Source organism: Amia ocellicauda, unplaced genomic scaffold (assembly GCF_036373705.1).
Source record: "Amia ocellicauda isolate fAmiCal2 unplaced genomic scaffold, fAmiCal2.hap1 HAP1_SCAFFOLD_145, whole genome shotgun sequence".
Taxonomy (NCBI): Eukaryota; Metazoa; Chordata; class Actinopteri; order Amiiformes; family Amiidae; genus Amia; species Amia ocellicauda.
Window position 1 is genome coordinate 42501 of NW_027102708.1, and position 10000 is coordinate 52500.

Here is a 10000-nt window from a genome sequence, read left to right on the forward strand (position 1 = left end):
CGGGAGCCGTCGGTCAGTGAGTGCTGAAGGAAAGCTCCAGCGCGGAGCCCGCACCCACCGGTGAGGTGTAGCCCTGCAGGCCGAGCGCTGGGAGCCGTCGGTCGTTCGGTCGGTCAGTCAGTGAGTGTGTGTGCTGAAGGAAAGCTCCAGCCCGGAGCCCGCACCCACCGGGGAGGAGTAGGCCTGCTGACTGAGCGCTGGGAGCCGTCGGTCGTTCGGTCGGTCAGAGAGTGAGTGTGTGTGCTGAAGGAGAGCTCCAGCCCGGAGCCCGCACCCACCGGGGAGGTGTAGCCCTGCAGGCTGAGCGCTGGGAGCCGTCGGTCGTTCGGTCGGTCAGAGAGTGAGTGTGTGTGCTGAAGGAGAGCTCCAGCCCGGAGCCCGCACCCACCGGGGAGGTGTAGCCCTGCAGGCTGAGCGCTGGGAGCCGTCGGTCGTTCGGTCGGTCAGTCAGTGAGTGTGTGTGCTGAAGGAAAGCTCCAGCCCGGAGCCCGCACCCACCGGGGAGGTGTAGCCCTGCAGGCTGAGCGCTGGGAGCCGTCGGTCGTTCGGTCGGTCAGTCAGTGAGTGTGTGTGCTCCAGCCCGGAGCCCGCACCCACCGGGGAGGTGTAGCCCTGCAGGCTGAGCGCTGGGAGCCGTCGGTCGGTCGGTCGGTCAGAGAGTGAGTGTGTGTGCTGAAGGGAAGCTCCAGCCCGGAGCCCGCACCCACCGGGGAGGTGTAGCCCTGCAGGCTGAGCGCTGGGAGCCGTCGGTCGTTCGGTCGGTCAGTCAGTGAGTGTGTGTGCTGAAGGAGAGCTCCAGCCCGGAGCCCGCACCCACCGGGGTGTGTAGCCCTGCAGGCTGAGCGCTGGGAGCCGTCGGTCGGTCAGTCAGTGAGTGTGTGTGCTGAAGGAAAGCTCCAGCCCGGCGTCCGTCCCCACCGGGGAGGAGTAGGCCTGCTGACTGAGCGCTGGGAGCCGTCGGTCGTTCGGTCGGTCAGAGAGTGAGTGTGTGTGCTGAAGGAGAGCTCCAGCCCGGAGCCCGCACCCACCGGGGTGTGTAGCCCTGCAGGCTGAGCGCTGGGAGCCGTCGGTCGGTCGGTCGGTCAGAGAGTGAGTGAGTGAGTGTGTGTGCTGAAGGGAAGCTCCAGCCCGGCGTCCGTCCCCACCGGGGAGTTGTGCCCGGGCCCGGGCCTCCTGCCGACGGACCGTGTGGCGCATTGTCCCGACTGCGGACTTTCTCCAGCAAAAAGGCGGAGGTGCAGTACCGCCATTTCGCCACACGAGGGACGGAATGGCACCCAACTGCCCCCTGGTGTCGAAAAAGCGCAAGGGCACCCGGGCCGGTCCGCCCCAGGCAGCGGCCGAGATGCAGCACCGGGGGCCCGGCCTGCCTGCCCTGGAGGTCAGCCTGCCAGCCCTGGAGGTCTGCCTTCCAGCCCTGGAGGTCAGCTATCCAGCCCTGGAGGTCTGCCTGCCTGCCTGCCTGCCCTGGAGGTCAGCCTGCCAGCCCTGGAGGTCTGCCTGTTAGCCCTGGAGGTCTGCTATCCAGCCCTGGAGGTCTGCTATCCAGCCCTGGTAGCAGCACTGCCAGCCCTGGAGGTCTGCCTGTTAGCCCTGGAGGTCTGCTATCCAGCCCTGGTAGCAGCACTGCCTGCCCTGGAGGTCTGCCTGCCTGCCTTCCAGCCCTGGAGGTCTGCTATCCAGCCCTGGTAGCAGCACTGCCTGCCCTGGAGGTCTGCCTGCCTGCCCTGGAGGTCTGCCTTCCAGCCCTGGAGGACAGCCTGCCTGCCCTGGTAGCAGCACTGCCTGCCTTCCAGCCCTGGAGGTCTGCCTGTTAGCCCTGGAGGTCTGCTATCCAGCCCTGGTAGCAGCACTGCCTGCCCTGGAGGTCTGCCTGTTAGCCCTGGAGGTCTGCTATCCAGCCCTGGTAGCAGCACTGCCTGCCCTGGAGGTCTGCCTGCCTGCCTTCCAGCCCTGGAGGTCTGCTATCCAGCCCTGGTAGCAGCACTGCCTGCCCTGGAGGTCTGCCTGCCTGCCCTGGAGGTCTGCCTTCCAGCCCTGGAGGTCTGCTATCCAGCCCTGGTAGCAGCACTGCCTGCCCTGGAGGTCTGCCTGCCTGCCTTCCAGCCCTGGAGGTCTGCTATCCAGCCCTGGTAGCAGCACTGCCTGCCCTGGAGGTCTGCCTGCCTGCCCTGGAGGTCTGCCTTCCAGCCCTGGAGGACAGCCTGCCTGCCCTGGTAGCAGCACTGCCTGCCTTCCAGCCCTGGAGGTCTGCCTGTTAGCCCTGGAGGTCTGCTATCCAGCCCTGGTAGCAGCACTGCCTGCCCTGGAGGTCTGCCTGCCTGCCCTGGAGGTCTGCCTGTTAGCCCTGGAGGTCAGCCTGTTAGCCCTGGAGGTCTGCTATCCAGCCCTGGAGGTCAGCTATCCAGCCCTGGAGGTCTGCCTGCCTGCCTGCCTGCCCTGGAGGTCAGCCTGCCAGCCCTGGAGGTCTGCCTGTTAGCCCTGGAGGTCTGCTATCCAGCCCTGGAGGTCTGCTATCCAGCCCTGGTAGCAGCACTGCCTGCCCTGGAGGTCTGCCTGCCTGCCCTGGAGGTCTGCCTTCCAGCCCTGGAGGACAGCCTGCCTGCCCTGGTAGCAGCACTGCCTGCCTTCCAGCCCTGGAGGTCTGCCTGTTAGCCCTGGAGGTCTGCTATCCAGCCCTGGTAGCAGCACTGCCTGCCCTGGAGGTCTGCCTGCCTGCCCTGGAGGTCTGCCTGTTAGCCCTGGAGGTCAGCCTGTTAGCCCTGGAGGTCTGCTATCCAGCCCTGGAGGTCAGCTATCCAGCCCTGGAGGTCTGCCTGCCTGCCCTGGAGGTCTGCCTGTTAGCCCTGGAGGTCTGCTATCCAGCCCTGGAGGTCTGCTATCCAGCCCTGGTAGCAGCACTGCCAGCCCTGGAGGTCTGCCTGTTAGCCCTGGAGGTCTGCTATCCAGCCCTGGTAGCAGCACTGCCTGCCCTGGAGGTCTGCCTGCCTGCCCTGGAGGTCTGCCTGTTAGCCCTGGAGGTCTGCCTGTTAGCCCTGGAGGACAGCCTGCCTGCCCTGGTGGCAGCACTGCCTGCCCTGGAGGTCTGCTATCCAGCCCTGGAGGACAGCCTGCCTGCCCTGGTAGCAGCACTGCCTGCCCTGGAGGTCAGCCTGTTAGCCCTGGAGGTCTGCCTGCCTGCCCTGGAGGTCAGCCTGTTAGCCCTGGAGGTCTGCCTGCCTGCCATCCAGCCCTGGCAGCAGCACTGCCTGCCCTGGTAGCAGCACTGCCTGCCCTGGAGGTCTGCTATCCAGCCCTGGTAGCAGCACTGCCTGCCCTGGAGGTCTGCCTGCCTGCCTGCCAGCCCTGGAGGTCTGCCTGTTAGCCCTGGAGGTCTGCTATCCAGCCCTGGAGGTCTGCTATCCAGCCCTGGTAGCAGCACTGCCTGCCCTGGAGGTCAGCCTGTTAGCCCTGGAGGTCTGCCTGCCTGCCCTGGTAGCAGCACGGCCTACCTGCCTGCCTGCCCTCGAGGTCTGCCTGCCTGCCTGCCCTGGAGGTCAGCCTTCCAGCCCTGGCAGCAGCACGGCCTACCTGCCTGCCAGCCTGCCCTCCCCAGCCACACAGCCCTGCCTGCCTGCCTGCCAGCCCTGGAGGTCTCCCTGCCAGCCCTGGAGGTCTGCCTGCCTGCCTGCCTGCCTGCCTGCCTGCCCTGGAGGTCTGCCATCCTGCCTTCCAGCCCTGGAGGTCAGCCTGCCAGCCCTGGAGGTCAGCCTGTTAGCCCTGGAGGTCTGCTATCCAGCCCTGGAGGTCTGCCTGCCTGCCATCCAGCCCTGGCAGCAGCACTGCCTGCCCTGGTAGCAGCACTGCCTGCCCTGGAGGTCTGCTATCCAGCCCTGGAGGACAGCCTGCCTGCCCTGGTAGCAGCACTGCCTGCCCTGGAGGTCTGCTATCCAGCCCTGGAGGACAGCCTGCCTGCCCTGGTGGCAGCACTGCCTGCCCTGGAGGTCTGCTATCCAGCCCTGGAGGACAGCCTGCCTGCCCTGGTAGCAGCACTGCCTGCCCTGGAGGTCAGCCTGTTAGCCCTGGAGGTCTGCCTGCCTGCCCTGGAGGTCAGCCTGTTAGCCCTGGAGGTCTGCCTGCCTGCCATCCAGCCCTGGCAGCAGCACTGCCTGCCCTGGTAGCAGCACTGCCTGCCCTGGAGGTCTGCTATCCAGCCCTGGTAGCAGCACTGCCTGCCCTGGAGGTCTGCCTGCCTGCCTGCCAGCCCTGGAGGTCTGCCTGTTAGCCCTGGAGGTCTGCTATCCAGCCCTGGAGGTCTGCTATCCAGCCCTGGTAGCAGCACTGCCTGCCCTGGAGGTCAGCCTGTTAGCCCTGGAGGTCTGCCTGCCTGCCCTGGTAGCAGCACGGCCTACCTGCCTGCCTGCCCTCGAGGTCTGCCTGCCTGCCTGCCCTGGAGGTCAGCCTTCCAGCCCTGGCAGCAGCACGGCCTACCTGCCTGCCAGCCTGCCCTCCCCAGCCACACAGCCCTGCCTGCCTGCCTGCCAGCCCTGGAGGTCTCCCTGCCAGCCCTGGAGGTCTGCCTGCCTGCCTGCCTGCCTGCCTGCCTGCCCTGGAGGTCTGCCATCCTGCCTTCCAGCCCTGGAGGTCAGCCTGCCAGCCCTGGAGGTCAGCCTGTTAGCCCTGGAGGTCTGCCTGCCTGCCTGCCTGCCTGCCCTGGAGGTCAGCCTGCCAGCCCTGGAGGTCTGCCTGCCTGCCTGCCTGCCCTGGAGGTCAGCCTGCCAGCCCTGGCAGCAGCACGGCCTACCTGCCTGCCTGCCCTGGAGGTCTGCCTGCCTGCCTGCCCTGGAGGTCAGCCTTCCAGCCCTGGCAGCAGCACGGCCTACCTGCCTGCCAGCCTGCCCTCCCCAGCCACACAGCCCTGCCTGCCTGCCTGCCAGCCCTGGAGGTCTCCCTGCCAGCCCTGGAGGTCTGCCTGCCTGCCTGCCTGCCTGCCTGCCTGCCCTGGAGGTCTGCCATCCTGCCTTCCAGCCCTGGAGGTCAGCCTGCCAGCCCTGGAGGTCAGCCTGTTAGCCCTGGAGGTCTGCCTGCCTGCCTGCCTGCCTGCCCTGGAGGTCAGCCTGCCAGCCCTGGAGGTCTGCCTGCCTGCCTGCCTGCCCTGGAGGTCAGCCTGCCAGCCCTGGCAGCAGCACGGCCTACCTGCCTGCCTGCCCTGGAGGTCTGCCTGCCTGCCTGCCCTGGAGGTCAGCCTTCCAGCCCTGGCAGCAGCACGGCCTACCTGCCTGCCAGCCTGCCCTCCCCAGCCACACAGCCCTGCCTGCCTGCCTGCCAGCCCTGGAGGTCTCCCTGCCAGCCCTGGAGGTCTGCCTGCCTGCCTGCCTGCCTGCCTGCCTGCCCTGGAGGTCTGCCATCCTGCCTTCCAGCCCTGGAGGTCAGCCTGCCAGCCCTGGAGGTCAGCCTGTTAGCCCTGGAGGTCTGCCTGCCTGCCTGCCTGCCTGCCCTGGAGGTCAGCCTGCCTGCCTGCCCCGGAGGTCAGCCCCAGGCAGCCGGGTGGCCTGCCTGCTGCTGCTAGGCCGCTGCCCCGAGCCGCCGACCCCATCGACAGGAACACGAGAGAGTTTACAAGCGAGAGGAGGCCACATATTCGACACCTTTCGTGCTCGTTTTAGTCTCCAGTCTGTTTTGACGTGTGTTATTCTGAATCTGCTGCTTTAACTCAAGGGATTCTGTCGCGATTGATGCCTTGTCCTTCGCTGTATGTTTGCACTGGTGTTGTAAGTCGCCCTCTGTAAGATCATCATTTATTATCTGCCAAGAAATAAAGATCATCATAATGTTCCCCAACTTTCAGCTTCTGGGGAGTTTGTTCCAGAGTGTGACGACTCTCTCTCTATCACCATCTCTCTCTCTATCTCCATCTCTCTATCACCATCTCTCTCTCTATCACCATCTCTCTCTCTATCTCTATCTCTCTATCACCATCTCTCTCTCCATCTCCATCTCTCTCTCTATCTCCATCTCTCTCTATCTCCATCTCTATCTCCATCTCTCTATCTCCACCTCTCTCTCCCTCTCCACCTCTCTCTCTCTCTATCTCTCCCTCTCTCTCACTGTGTGTGTGTGTGTGTGTGTGTGTGTGTGTGTGTGTGTGTGTGTGTGTGTGTGTGTGTGTGTACAGCAGTGTCCCTAGACGAGAGAGAGATCCCTAGACGGGGAAATTACTTTCAAACTGCAGTACCGAAATGTGTCCGTTAGATGGTAGCATGCACCAAGGAATGAAGGAAAGTGCAAAACAAAATGAAAAGGCACATCGCCTGGGCGAAAAATAATCGTAACAAATCAACGGGGGCATTTCTCCGAAAACTAACACCGGGGCAGTGCTCAGGGGGGTCCCACCTCGTGGCCACCCGGTTTGGGGGGCGATCGGGGCCGGTTCCGAAAATCGCTAAATCTCCCATAGCCAGCCCACGCTCCATCCGATAGAGCAATGCCGGGCGGCCGGCCGGCAACTACGGATCATAACAAATCAACGGGGGCATTTCTCCGAAAACTAACACCGGGGCAGTGCTCAGGGGGGTCCCACCTCGTGGCCACCCGGTTTGGGGGGCGATCGGGGCCGGTTCCGAAAATCGCTAAATCTCCCATAGCCAGCCCACGCTCCATCCGATAGAGCACTGCCGGGCGGCCGGCCGGCAACTACGGATCATAACAAATCAACGGGGGCATTTCTCCGAAAACTAACACCGGGGCAGTGCTCAGGGGGGTCCCACCTCGTGGCCACCCGGTTTGGGGGGCGATCGGGGCCGGTTCCGAAAATCGCTAAATCTCCCATAGCCAGCCCACGCTCCATCCGATAGAGCACTGCCGGGCGGCCGGCCGGCAACTACGGATCATAACAAATCAACGGGGGCATTTCTCGGAAAACTAACACCGGGGCAGTGCTCAGGGGGGTCCCACCTCGTGGCCACCCGGTTTGGGGGGCGATCGGGGCCGGTTCCGAAAATCGCTAAATCTCCCATAGCCAGCCCACGCTCCATCCGATAGAGCACTGCCGGGCGGCCGGCCGGCAACTACGGATCATAACAAATCAACGGGGGCATTTCTCGGAAAACTAACACCGGGGCAGTGCTCAGGGGGGTCCCACCTCGTGGCCACCCGGTTTGGGGGGCGATCGGGGCCGGTTCCGAAAATCGCTAAATCTCCCATAGCCAGCCCACGCTCCATCCGATAGAGCACTGCCGGGCGGCCGGCCGGCAACTACGGATCATAACAAATCAACGGGGGCATTTCTCGGAAAACTAACACCGGGGCAGTGCTCAGGGGGGTCCCACCTCGTGGCCACCCGGTTTGGGGGGCGATCGGGGCCGGTTCCGAAAATCGCTAAATCTCCCATAGCCAGCCCACGCTCCATCCGATAGAGCACTGCCGGGCGGCCGGCCGGCAACTACGGATCATAACAAATCAACGGGGGCATTTCTCCGAAAACTAACACCGGGGCAGTGCTCAGGGGGGTCCCACCTCGTGGCCACCCGGTTTGGGGGGCGATCGGGGCCGGTTCCGAAAATCGCTAAATCTCCCATAGCCAGCCCACGCTCCATCCGATAGAGCACTGCCGGGCGGCCGGCCGGCAACTACGGATCATAACAAATCAACGGGGGCATTTCTCCGAAAACTAACACCGGGGCAGTGCTCAGGGGGGTCCCACCTCGTGGCCACCCGGTTTGGGGGGCGATCGGGGCCGGTTCCGAAAATCGCTAAATCTCCCATAGCCAGCCCACGCTCCATCCGATAGAGCACTGCCGGGCGGCCGGCCGGCAACTACGGATCATAACAAATCAACGGGGGCATTTCTCGGAAAACTAACACCGGGGCAGTGCTCAGGGGGGTCCCACCTCGTGGCCACCCGGTTTGGGGGGCGATCGGGGCCGGTTCCGAAAATCGCTAAATCTCCCATAGCCAGCCCACGCTCCATCCGATAGAGCACTGCCGGGCGGCCGGCCGGCAACTACGGATCATAACAAATCAACGGGGGCATTTCTCGGAAAACTAACACCGGGGCAGTGCTCAGGGGGGTCCCACCTCGTGGCCACCCGGTTTGGGGGGCGATCGGGGCCGGTTCCGAAAATCGCTAAATCTCCCATAGCCAGCCCACGCTCCATCCGATAGAGCAATGCCGGGCGGCCGGCCGGCAACTACGGATCATAACAAATCAACGGGGGCATTTCTCCGAAAACTAACACCGGGGCAGTGCTCAGGGGGGTCCCACCTCGTGGCCACCCGGTTTGGGGGGCGATCGGGGCCGGTTCCGAAAATCGCTAAATCTCCCATAGCCAGCCCACGCTCCATCCGATAGAGCAATGCCGGGCGGCCGGCCGGCAACTACGGATCATAACAAATCAACGGGGGCATTTCTCCGAAAACTAACACCGGGGCAGTGCTCAGGGGGGTCCCACCTCGTGGCCACCCGGGTCTGGGACCGATGGGAGCACTTTAAAATTTTCGAGTCAGGGGACCAGACGGCCGAGTGAAAAACTTTGAAAAATATTCTATCTCCTCACTCCCATTGACTTTACATTAGGGCGACCAGGCGGCCGGCGGAAAAAAAATCATAACAAATCAACGGGGGCATTTCTCCGAAAACTAACACCGGGGCAGTGCTCAGGGGGGTCCCACCTCGTGGCCACCCGGGTCTGGGACCGATGGGAGCACTTTAAAATTTTCGAGTCAGGGGACCAGACGGCCGAGTGAAAAACTTTGAAAAATATTCTATCTCCTCACTCCCATTGACTTTACATTAGGGCGACCAGGCGGCCGGCGGAAAAAAAATCATAACAAATCAACGGGGGCATTTCTCCGAAAACTAACACCGGGGCTGTGCTCAGGGGGCTCCCAGCTATCAGCCACCCTATCCCGGGACCGATGGGAGCACTTTAAAATTTTCGAGTCAGGGGACCAGACGGCCGAGTGAAAAACTTTGAAAAATATTCTATCTCCTCACTCCCATTGACTTTACATTAGGGCGACCAGGCGGCCGGCGGAAAAAAAATCATAACAAATCAACGGGGGCATTTCTCCGAAAACTAACACCGGGGCTGTGCTCAGGGGGCTCCCAGCTATCAGCCACCCTATCCCGGGACCGATGGGAGCACTTTAAAATTTTCGAGTCAGGGGACCAGACGGCCGAGTGAAAAACTTTGAAAAATATTCTATCTCCTCACTCCCATTGACTTTACATTAGGGCGACCAGGCGGCCGGCGGAAAAAAAATCATAACAAATCAACGGGGGCATTTCTCCGAAAACTAACACCGGGGCTGTGCTCAGGGGGCTCCCAGCTATCAGCCCCCCGGGTCTGGGGGCATTGTTTTTCTTTTTAATCATTTTGAGCATTTCCCCCAGTTTAGAGATGTGTGCCCCTAGACAACCCATTGAGAATAACTATGAAATGTTCTGAAGTTTTGATTTTCAAATGTCGGTGAAAATTGAAAAACGTCATATATTCTTCAAAGGAAGCATGGGGCGATGGTAGGGAGAGTCCCCGCAGCGTGCCTCGGCGGCGATGGGAGCGTTTTCGATGTCCCCGTCCCCCCCCCATAGGGATAGAAGGGGAGTTAGGTGACCAGGCGTCCCGGGTCCCAAAAATCGAAAAATTAATATAGAATGCTTTTTAATCCAGAAATAAAGTAGGGGGCAGTCCTGGTGAGAGTCCCAGCCACAGCCCCAGTGTGTTTTGGAGCCGTTTGGGGCCGGGTGAAAAACTTTGAAAAATGTTCTATCTCCTCACTCCCATTGACTTTACATTAGGGCGACCAGGCGGCCGGCGGAAAAAAAATCATAACAAATCAACGGGGGCATTTCTCCGAAAACTAACACCGGGGCTGTGCTCAGGGGGCTCCCAGCTATCAGCCACCCTATCCCGGGACCGATGGGAGCACTTTAAAATTTTCGAGTCAGGGGACCAGGCGGCCGAGTGAAAAACTTTGAAAAATTTTCTATCTCCTCACTCCCATTGACTTTGCATTAGGG